Source organism: Patiria miniata, unplaced genomic scaffold, assembly GCF_015706575.1.
Source record: "Patiria miniata isolate m_02_andy unplaced genomic scaffold, ASM1570657v1 HiC_scaffold_6, whole genome shotgun sequence".
Taxonomy (NCBI): domain Eukaryota; kingdom Metazoa; phylum Echinodermata; class Asteroidea; order Valvatida; family Asterinidae; genus Patiria; species Patiria miniata.
Genome location: NW_024037073.1, coordinates 7,496,619 through 7,508,963, shown reverse-complemented (window position 1 = coordinate 7,508,963; position 12,345 = coordinate 7,496,619). Strand labels below are relative to the sequence as shown.

Here is a 12,345-nt window from a genome sequence, read left to right as displayed (position 1 = left end):
CAGTAGGCTACCGGTACCTCAAATTTATTTCCAATATACATGAACAGTGACTCATGACTCGGACTCGACCTTTGTAACTCGTGACTCAGACTCGGACTTGACCTGCATGACTCTGGACTTGGATGACGTGACTCGGACTCGATGTTTGGTGACTCGAATACAAGTCTGCGAGGAACGGACCGTCAATCTGGCACCAATGATATTGGTTGTGAAAAGCTCACTTCAAACACTGTTTATTACCTCAGTCAACACAAAAGAATATACATGTACATGTATGCTGATGAAATCTTCAAACGTTTACTCGAAAGAAAACTTAATTAACTTGAGGGAACTACATCATTAAAGTTCTAAGAGTAAGAGAACAATGTGAAAGCCATTGATGGTCTATTTGGCAACAAAGGGTCTAAATTGTAATTAGTTGTAACAGCCAACTTCCCCAGCTCCTACATGTACATTGTATCTATGGGTTGATGTAATGCAGACCCAGATACAAAATGCATGCACTATGGAAATCAACAACAGAATGGCTGAAGTCTGAATACATGTACATGTGTACATTGTATGGCTTAGTGGTGGCATTTAAATCCAGGGTTTTTTTTTTATTCAGATTGAATTTTGGAAACCGGATATTCAAAACCAACCATAAAAATTGTCAAAGCATTCCATTTGTGTGTGACACAAGCTGAAGTAAATCTGGAACATCCTCCAATTTGCTCAATGGTCTTTGACTGAATCTGCATTCACTCGCTTAAATATGTACATGTACAGGGTGAGTCAGTAGGAACCAAACCCAAATGGTAGGACCAATTTTTGAGTGAAGTTTTGCCTGCAGCACTTTCAAAATCTAGGATATATAAAAACCCAGTGATTAAGCTTTCCTTTAGTACAAGAATCATTCAAATCACTCATGTACTTTTCAAGTTACAGAATTTTAAATACAACCACCGTTTTTAAGTTCTGTCCATGAAAAAAAGTACAGTGTAAGTGTCCTTTCAGCAAAACAAAAACAGTTCACATAGGACCAGGGATGCATGTGAATTGTTTTTCGTTTTGCAGAAAGAACACCTACATGTACATGTACCTTTTTGTGATCCGTGAACAGAACTTTAATTAAAAACGGTGTTTGTGTTCAAAATTCTGTAACTCGAAAAAGTACATGAGTGATTTGAATGATTCTTGTACTAAAAGAAAGCTCATTAATTGGGCTTTTGAAAGTGCTACAGGCAAAACTTCATTCAAAAATTGGTCCTGCCATTTGGGTTTCTTTTTTCTTTTTTTGACCCAACTTGTGTAGTCTTCTTGCATGTCTTGGGTCTTTAATAGCCTGCCCATTACACTGATCAGAGAGGCCCGACCCATGTGTTCATCATTACAGCTTTGGATTGGAGTGTTTGTGTAAAGACCTACATGTACATATAGTGGGTCACTGAATCCTGCAAACAACACCTAATTATTGTGGAGGGCATTGCATGCAGCACCTCACTCGTCACTTTTTGTAGGGATGACTGTGAGCTGAATGGACAATCCCGGTGAAATCAGAAAAAAAGTTAGTCGATTTGAAAAAAGTTAGGATAACTGGGTTTTGAAATCTTGTATTTCTCCCACTACTACTACTGCTGTTAACCTACAACAAAGGCTTTACAACGTTAAGATGGCTACTTCATGATCAGTTTCAGATTTCATTGGATTTCATAGGAGAGGGTCAGGTGACAGTCGTTTTTTGTTTGCTTTTTTTATTTCAAGATGGAAAAGTACGCTTACCTTGCCCATATCACCGTGGTCAAATTACACAACCAAAACACTAGTCTGTTAAAATGTGTGATTCTAGGCACTTTCAGTGATTTTTTTTCTGGCTCTTATTGAACCTGGGTTTATTTTCAAGATGTCAAGCTGGCTTGAAGATATTGAAATTTTTTTCAATTTTTGAAATGGGATGACCAGAAGAGGAGATGTTTCCCTTTTTTGAAGTCAAGTATTTTTATGGACAAAAATGCAGCACGTAATCTTATTATTTTCTTTATTTAGCTGTGGCACACTGTCCATGTTCAACTGACAAATAAGCAAACACCGCATGACATCGGGCGTCGCTGAGTCGCTGACACAGAGCAGCATGATCCTTTCTGCTCTTGCATGCTGCATTCACTCATGTTCACACATAACGCTCGCTTTCATGAACGGATTCCCAAAAATGTGGCATCAAATCAAACGATTTAATGAGGTCTATTGGACTATATGAATATAAGGTTAAGTGGACGTAATCAACGTGTTTTGGATTCAACATAATGATCTTGATCGATGTGAAGACACTTAATACACGTACACAATGAAAACTGAAATTATTAAGTACACAGTACAAACGCAACAAAATCCCCGTAAGTGTCAAATTCCATGCAATGCTGTGCCCGCTCATCACTACAAATTCTCTTTGGGCTCTCATTGGACAGATTTTGTTCGTAGGCACGCTGGTGCGTGCAAAATTACGTTCAATGTTACGGATGATGGGTTTCCCACAATCCTTTGTTACGAAGACGAACAAGATAGGATGTGACTAGCGGGCCTGGAGAACCGCAGGAATGTGGAAATACCTACCACCGTACGTGCAGATGTATTCCAAGACCTGCTTCGCGTTTTGCCCAAAGGAGGTACAAAGCCAAAAAAATTTTACTACTTCTTGATATGGGTGAGTAAAAAAACGAAACCCATGTTTCGAGACTATTGTTTTAGTGAAGTTCTGCATGTAGCACTTTCAAAATCTAGGATATGAAAGCCCAATTCATAAGCTTTCTTTTAGTACAAGAATCATTCACATTACACTTTTCAAGTTAAGGAATTTTAAACACAACCACCGCTTTAAAGTTCTGTCCACAGATCACAAAAAGGTATGCGTTCTTTCAGCAAAACGAACACAATTCTCATGGGGATGCATGTAAATTGTTTTCGTTTTGCTGAAAGAACACTTACCTTTTTTGTGATCCATGGACGGATCTTTAAAAACGGTGTTTGTGTTTAAAATTCCTTAACTTCAAAAGTACAGGAGTAATTTGAATGATTCTTGTACTAAAAGAAAGATTATGAATTGTGCATACGTACACATGTACATGTCCATGCATGCATGTCACAATACACACACAGCGCAATATTAAGAAGCTTTTTCACACAAAAGATGGGGCATTGCATATTACCGTGAAACTACTTATTCATGGTACTAGCTAGGCCCCATTCATGTGGCTCAAATACTGGACTTCCTCCGTATACTGCTGTGTGGCACAAAATATGTACATGTACTGTGAGGTTCTTTTCAGAACCTCACAAACTCACAAAAGAGATTTGTCACATGGTGCTACCATAAATCTTTATCGTCACCATGCAATTCATCAAATTCAATCATACACATTTGTATATTTCTTACAATATTTCAATAGCAATCGTGTAGTGAAGGGCCCCGTTCTGTACAAGAGAACAAACTCCACTTATAATTTATTTGACTTGCATGTAAAATGTATGTCCCAAACCAGTTGACAACTGCCCCTAGAACTATGGGGCTCCACGAAAGGGAAAAGAGAAATGACTTTGATTTAAATAGTTAGGCCCTATTACAAAAATTAACTGACATAAAAAACTGTGGACAATGGAATGAACCAAAACACAATGTGGAAGAAAACAAATTAAAAAGTAAGCTAAGATCTAACTTTTAAAAGGGAAGTCATTTCGATTAAACTGAGAGAACGTGCTACTGCAAATAGTAACTGACATACATGTATAAATAAACTGTGGACAAGGTAAAGTAAGGCATTATTTTTCATTCTGTTCGTTTTACAATGAAATTTTGTAATTTTTACTTTATGTCTGCATTGGTAGTTGTACGGAAGAAATCTTGGAACTTGGATGTTCGTTTTAAAGTCATATTTGAATAAATGAAACACAAAGTGAATGCCTGTGGTCTTCCAACAATTGAAGCAAACAGCGGGAGAGGATTTCATCATGTGTTGTGTGGGCAGTTCCAAATACTGTCCACAGTGCGCGTTTATGGAACCTCTCAATGCATTGTTTTTGGTGTTGAGTCAGGGCTCCACTTCAGACTGGTGCTGCATATTCGGTAAGAGGTCTGATATATTCCGTTAATAAATCCTCGTGTGGTACACTATGCCGCTTTAGAAGACGTAGCATATACATGTATAGAGCTTACTGTTCGCACATTTTTCGAAATGTTTTACATGTGCATCCCATTTTAAGTCGTTTTGGAAGTAGATGCCTAATATCTTCGCGACACTCACAGCGGCAAGATTGTGGTTAGGCAAAAAAAAAGTATAGTTCTGCTTCCGATTACATGGCATTTTAAAACAGGGTAGGTAGGTAGGGAATTTTCTCCTTTTTTTTGAGCAATTTTTTGGGTGTACAATCATATGGAGGCATCTGCATGTAGTCAAGGGTAAAATGTACCTGTAGTAAAAATTGATGGTTTGGGGTGTTTTTTCCTTATTTTTCCCATATAAAAATTAGGGTGGGGGCTTTAAGAATAGGGTAGGTAGGAAAACCGGAACAAACTATTATTTTTTGTGGCCTTGCAGGGGCGGATCCAGCTTATTCAGGGTTAGGGTTAGAGTTGGGGTTAAAGTTAGGGTTAGGGTTAGGGTCAGTCAACCTAAACCAGTAGTGGAACTACCGGTACATGTACGCAGTATGTTTTATCGGACCAATGGGACGTTTGACCAATGGGACGTTGGACCAATGGGACGTTGGACCAATGGGACGTCGGACCAATGGGACGTCGGACCAATGGGACGTCGGACCAATGGGACGTCGGACCAATGGGACGTCGGACCAATGGGACGTCGGACCAATGGGACGTCGGACCAATGGGACGTCGGACCAATGGGACGTCGGTCTATAGAGATGCAACCAGGGCTGCCAACTCTCACGCAATGAGCGTGAGACTCATGCATTTCAGGTTATTCTCACGCTCTCACGCCCAGAAGGGTTTCTGATGCTAAACAAAATAAACAAAATGAACTCGAAAATGATGATCGTTTGCTCAAAAAAAATTGGTTGAAGTGGTCAGAAATTAGGCCTGTGCATCGGAACCGGGTACCCGGGTACCCGTCCGTTGATGTCAGGAACCGGTTCCAAATTACAGATTCGGGTACCTGTAATTTTACTTTATAATTTTACTAACATAATTAATTTTCTCTTTTTTTGTCATGTAAACCAATAAAATATTTCAATAAAATTCATACCTGTGTCTTGAGTGGTTATATTTTATTCAAACAATTCATGCTTCATTGAAACAAATTGTGTTCACGAGTCCGGAAGGACGATTAATTTGACGTCACTACATGTAGTTTCGTCCGGGTAAAATCCAAGATGGCAGCGCCCATAGAATGCAAAAGTGACGAAAAGTTAATACAGAGTAAAAGCTTGGTACCGCCAGCTCATTGACATCAACAGATTGGCAAGGATCTGATAATATAGGCCATACCAAATACACTGAAGAATTTTGGAACAACTCCGCTCGATATTGCCTTTTTAGTTCGTTCCACAAATTCTCATTGCACCGAGTCCACCCCGTTGACGTAAATGGAGTACATGACGCGTGCATGTAAATCGTACATGTACATGTGGAGCTGTCACATGGCTTGCGTATTTCTCATCATAGGAAATTCCCTTGACGCACGTGTTCGTGCTGCGGACCATTGATTGGCACAACTCCATCACGTGATGTGTTAGGCGTTGAAAATTTCCCTTCTACATTGCACTTGGTTTATTCACTCGATAGCTGACACAATTATGTACAAATTCCGAGACTGGTGGATCGGCAAAAGATCGGAACAATTATAGGAAAATATTCCTGTAAATATCGTAAGGTAAGGGATTCATTCAATGTTCAAACTTCTGGCATCGATCGGGGCTCTCAGTTTCAGAAAGCATTCACATGCAAATTAACCATCCCTTATAAGGCCCGGCGATTCTAGTTTTAATATTGATGAATGGTGACCACAGTGCAAGTGTTTTGCACATGGTCACAGAATGATACATTGCCTTGGCATGTTTACAATGTCATTTAAACAAGTTTATGCCAGATTATCTCTTTCTATGACAGTATGGGCTTTTGGCGCGGGGCAGATATCACTACACAAAACAGTCGTTGATTCAACGCGACTTTTTTTTCTTCGATCGACGACAGTGACATCACACAAGCCCTCAACGGATCAGCCAAGAAATGGATGACACCACTCAGCAGACACATTTAATTGTGAGCGTTAGGTTTATCAGAATATTCTGTTCTTTTTTTTTAAATTACCCCTTGTTGGGAACAATTTAAGGGGTCTTATGCTTATGGAATGTCATGAATGTGTAGATCTATCCTAGCTGGAGTTACCTCAGCACTATATTTTATCATTGGGTTGTTGTCAATAGGGCTGGAGGAAATCGTCAACATGGACTAGCATATACAAAAATGAATTTGAAATGTGCCATTTTGTCCCCGTAACACACTAATTCCCCCTGGGACTCACCCAAACCTTGCCCGGCATAACCACTACACAGGTCCTTAACAATCCTCGATGAACATTCAGCCTACAATTGCAGTGAAAAAAGGAGGCATTACTGACAGCCGACCAACTTATGTTCACTGGCCAGAGGTCTTGTTGTAGGGGTTTTGTGTACGAACAAAATTCGCGTACAAAGGAATGGCAATGCGCTGTCGATTACCTTGCACAGGGCGCACACCAGTCAAACTTAACTGGCGCTGAAGCGCACACCACTCAACGATTGTTTGATGCGCTACTGCTGCACTAACTACATTGTATGAGGCTTGTCACTCGCATCACGGCTGCAGTAGAATGGAAGCCGAAGTTGGCCGACAAAGCGCAAGTCAAGTTTGACTGGTGCATGCGCTGTGCATGGTAATCGACTGCGCATTGCCATTCTTTTCAACACGAATTTTGTTTGTACACGAAACTCCTACAAGACCTCTGGCCAGCGAACATATTGATCGGCTGTCAGTAATGCCTCCTTTTTCACTGCAATTGTAGACTGAATCTTCATCGTGGTTACGGGGACAAAATGGCACATTTTCGTATTCATTTTTTTAGACATGCTAGTCCATGATGACAATTTCCTCCAGCCCTATTGACAACAACCCAATGATAAAATATAGGGCTGAGGTAGTCCGAGTAAGTAGGACTCTACGAATCACCTTTTTTAACATTTGGACATGGTCGGGTGATAGTAGACCCGACCATGTCCAAATGTTAAAAAAGGTGATTCATAGAGTCCAACTTACTCAGACTAGGGCTGAGGTAACTCCAACTAGATCTATCCGGGGTAACTGTCTTTCTCATTTGTATTCTCTTTACCATTTTTTTTAGGGCCTTTGGTCCTCCAGGGTATGAAAAAAATGCATACCGTGTGTCAGTAATATAAAGTATAGTCAAAGTATGCCTATTCGTTGGAGCGTTAGTACGGAGCATGGTACGGAGGGTACCGTACTGTAGTTCTAACGCTCCACTCAGTACACTATCCTCTGTTCAGCGCAGCAATACCGCAGCCACACTAGTGGGGCTAGAGCTTTATTAAATTACTAGAGCGCTAACTCATGTACAAAGTGATGCCTGCTGGGCGTACCCATGTTTGTACACAAAGCTATGGGGAACTAGAAATTTTGTGTCTATTTATATGTGTTTGTATTCCGTTCCGGTGTGTCAGTGAAGCCGATACGCCCAAAACTGAAATGCACGATCAGCAAGTGAGCGTGTTATTTTGCTCTACGCAAACAGCGCAACGCGTGCGCATCCCTCTGCTGCAGATGCTTTTCGCTGTGACATTCTTGAACCATCATAAAGCATTCAAGTTGTTTGCATATCTTCTACTTGCGCGTTGCATTTAGAGTAGCTTAGGGGCCATTCAGAATTTTCAATGTTTTAAAATTACGATCTTTTTTCCAAATAGTGGGCGGGTGGGTCAAGCTAAATAATTGAAAATCGAAATTCACTTTCCATGGAAAAAAGATAAAAAACAAACAAAGAAAGATAGATCTTTCGACTTGCCTGAACTACGCGCAAGCCTTCCGATATCGCGATGCGTGTTTCTTTTTCAACTTCATCCCCTGTATATGTACCGGTACTGTACATGTACGTCATGTACGTGTATATAGACCCACTGTGGCATGAGAGGGAGGTGGTTTTTCAGTAGACTTGGACGCCAGGTGTTTGTAGCGGTTAGGCCATGCAGAGGCAGCAGGGTACCTGGTGTACTAGATCGGCTCTAGGGCCTATACCACGCCGTGGGCGTCGATTACCAATCGCTATAAAAACTGGACTATTCAACCACTGGAGTCCAAGACTATGAGGACCGCAGCCTGTGATGTGATGTCTGCCCAAACCTGATGTTTTTCTTTCGCTCGTACCCCCCCCCCCCCCTGCAAACAGGGCGGGGGTACGAGCGAATGTTTTTCTCAGCTACCTCACGTGACAGGCACAACCTCATATGTCACATATCATCCACCTCATCCAGAAAACGACAAAACCACGGCCATGTTTGTGGCTTCCAAGACTGCAACCTGTCTTTCCCAACAGCATATCAGCTGGCAAAACACAAGAAAACTGAAGGTCACCAGTGCAAAAGAGGAAGACCGACAACTTCACGCCGTTACTGAACTAGACACAAATGTACATGGGTATACCTGTATAAGTTCAAGTACATGCAAGTGCATGTACATATACATGTTCACTTTTTTATTAATCGAAATTAGGGGTGGGTGGGTGGGTCAAAATAATTTGGAAAAAAAGTCGAAATTTTAAAACATTGAAAATTCTGAATGGCCCCTTAGAGTAGGGCCTACACTTTTAAAATTAAATCCATCTATTTTGATTGTGTTCTACAAACACGCACATAAATTCAAAATGTCTGCGCCCAGAGTGGCTTCAAAGCTTTAGAAGCATACTCACCCTCTTTATAGGCTAATCAGAAAGTGCTGCCAATTTCGTGAAATTCCCAGATTCATTTGCACACGTTTGCGTATTAAAATTTCAACATGAAATTTCACGAAAAACAAACATCTGAAAAAGGCAGCACTTTCTGATTAGCCTATGAAGAGGGTGAGTATGCTACTAACATGACTAAAGGCGGCGTAAAGCAAAAATAAACTACAAACTATTCATGCTAGTATTAACTACAGTATTGTATGCCTAAATGTGAAAATCAAAATTTGACAAAGTTCGACATGTTTTTGTACATGGTGGAAGTGTGGCCTTTATTTACGGAGGTAGTCCAGTAAATTGGCCACATTTATGGGGCTAAAATAAACTACAAACTAAGCCTAAATGTGGAAATCAAAATTTGACAAAGTTCTAGGGCCTACGTGTTTTTTGTACATGTTCCAACCAAGTGTGGCCTTTAGTTTATTTATTGAGGTAGTCCTAGCTGGAGTTACCCAGCCCTGAGTTTTATCATTGGGTTGTCATCTAGGAACCCAATGATAAAACTCAGGGCTGGGTAACTCCAGCTAAGGTAGTCCAGTAAATTGGCCACATTTATGGGGTTAGGCTAGTTTGTTGGCCACTCTGAACTTCCAACGCCAGCAGAAACTCAACATCGGAACGAAATGAAAATAATATCTGCTATTTACCTTACTGCTTCATTCTTCAAACATCCATTCTGAAGATCGGCAATATATTATTATGAAGTTGCGTATGCTAACGTACGTAGCCTTTTAATAAGGAAACCTACACAGGGGTACGGGCCCGGGTACATGTACGGCGAGTCCGACTCGACTCGTACACTACTCAGTAGTACATGTGAAAGTACACTGGTTCCCAGTTCAGTCTACCCACAATTATTCGTATTGAATACGTATTTTTCAATGTAGGGGTCAGGTACCTGCCAACATGCACGCTTGACCTACTCTCTTTCATGCATATGTACCGTATATTTACAACTTATGTAAACAAATTGGATACAAAAATGTAACACAATCTACAATTACTATTAAAATGATTATTTTATTCTTCGGCCAGGGTCTAAAAATCTCTTCTAAGGCATTTTTGCTATACAGAGTATAAGAATAAGGTGTAATGCTCGATTTCTGCTTCTTCTGCTTCAATTATGTTCTTATCTTGCTGGACTCTATGAGTAGGCCTAAATAGCGACGGGGGAGGGGGGGGCGGGGCGCAAGGGGGCGTTTGCCCCCCCCCCCCCCCGAAAAAGCAACCAAAAAAGGAGGAAAAAGGGAAACATGAAAGAAAAAGAGGCGCAAAGTCATATCGCTGTTAATTTAAAATGTTGGGGGGGGGGGGCAAATGTCCCTGCCCACCCTCGAAAAATGAAAAAATCGAGAATATGCTGAAAAGTACAGGAATTTCGGTGGAAAATGTGCTTTGCCCCCTCTAGAAAAAATCCTGGCGACGCCCATGGGTGTGGGGATTTATTGGAGTTGCTGCTTATTTCAAAACAATTTCTCTGTTTGTCAGGCCACAAGACCACGCGGCAGCCCAATATATTACAGCCCAAATTAAGTCCTCTACCCAAATGGACCATAGCATATGCATTCTACATGGCTATCACCATCCCTCCAATAATTTGGACAACAGTTGGGTCACTATAAATATTTCTCTCAGCTTTTTGTTCATTTGTGGGGGTATGAAAAAGATAAAAGGACCAATCATGCCTGTTTCAACAATCAATTTGTGGCGATGCCTTTTGAAATATGACAGGATTTGAGACTGGGATGGGCAACTATAGCACTGCACATTACATACTGCAGAGTTCATGTTGACTTTTTTTTTATTTGAACAAAATCATAAAAAAGTTAAAATCTCTTGACTACGCCAAACAGTCAGAAATAAAACAGCATTTCTCAGCCAATATAGATTTGATGTAGAGCCGTAGCATACATTTAGGCAGGGGAATTTCACATTACCATCAAATAAAGTGTACAATCCTGAAAACAGATTTATCCTTTTTGGGGGGGTTACTCACTTTATCAGTATTTCAAAAACTTGGGATTGTCATGTAATTTAATGGTAAATTTGGTTATAAAGCCAAAATGTGCAAATGTAAAAGGATTTTGGATATAAGGAAAGCCCTTAAATATGTCGGGCATGGTTCATCTCATGAGCGATTAAATCATACACTTTCATATCAATCAATCTAGGGGAAAATTAAAAATACATCAAATACAGAAACGCACTATTTATAACTCAATAAATTAAACTCCAATATTATTCAGTTAGACATATTTCTTTGTATATTGCACGTCTAAATAACTTACGTTCGGTTTTACTGAGCATCAAATAATTTCAGAATAAATGACAATAGATTTATTGTACAGCATATTATGGCAAGATTCTTTGTCACTTGTGAAGGGTATCTGAGCCTGAGGGTCTATTGAAAGTGATATTAAATTATCCAAACATTGACCAGAACACTCGTATTTTTTTACATAAAAAAACAGTTGTGCATAAAAAGAAAAGAATGAGATAAATTAAATTTAAAAAGCACTTTTTTTGTCTACTTTTCCTTTCAATTGTACCATAAAGTTCTAATTTAAATATACCGAGAGAAGACTACAAAGGTTGGTAGTGAACTAAAATAAGCGTGGATCAGATTCAAATTTTAAGAATTACTGTCATGCATCAAAACCCTACAGAAAACCAATTGGAATTTCTAGTGATTTCAAACTGTAAACTCACAATTGAAAAACAGCCCTTTCATTGTGATAGGTCACAAAACTCGGTGATGCTAACATTTACCTAAATATCTGAAAACAGTTGTCAAGTCTTATACACTGATCTGCATAACTTACAGAAAAAGATACACCTTGATCAGAAGTTTAACCTCATGCAAATTAAATTATGACTTGTAAAAGAGCAAGGTTGCTGTACTGTACAACTAACATGAAGACCTAAGACTTCTGAGCATCAAATTATCATCTACATGTATACAAATCGCTTAATCATCTGAAATCAATTGGAAAAAGCAAACAATTTTATCTCTCTAATCCCCCTTTTAAAACCCTGTATGAAATTTATACATGTACATCCACAAGTAGCAGTCATTGTTCTAACACTTGTGGATATTTGAAGCCATTCACAGCAAGGTCTATACAATCAAAATGTTTTATATTCAGCCAACAACCTAGGCTTGAATCCAACCCAGGCCTGAATCCAACCCAGGCCTGAATCCAACCCAGGCCTGAATCCAACCCAGGCCTGAATCCAACCCAGGCCTGAATCCAACCCAGGCCTGAATCCAACCCAGGCCTGAATCCAACCCAGGCCTGAATCCAACCCAGGCCTGAATCCAACCCAGGCCTGAATCCAACCCAGGCCTGAATCCAACCCAGGCCTG

At 40.1% G+C, this 12,345-nt stretch overlaps 1 protein-coding gene across 1 annotated transcript in view; it reads right to left on the bottom strand.

Annotated features, from left to right (window-relative positions):
- LOC119743426 (protein O-linked-mannose beta-1,2-N-acetylglucosaminyltransferase 1-like) overlaps nucleotides 1-9,792 on the bottom strand; it is a 36,299-nt gene extending 26,507 nt beyond the window's left edge. The window contains exon 1 of the mRNA XM_038219827.1: nucleotides 9,626-9,792. The gene's annotated coding sequence lies outside the window, so the exon portion shown is untranslated. The remainder of the gene's footprint in view (nucleotides 1-9,625) is intronic.
- Nucleotides 9,793-12,345: the final 2,553 nt, after the last annotated feature.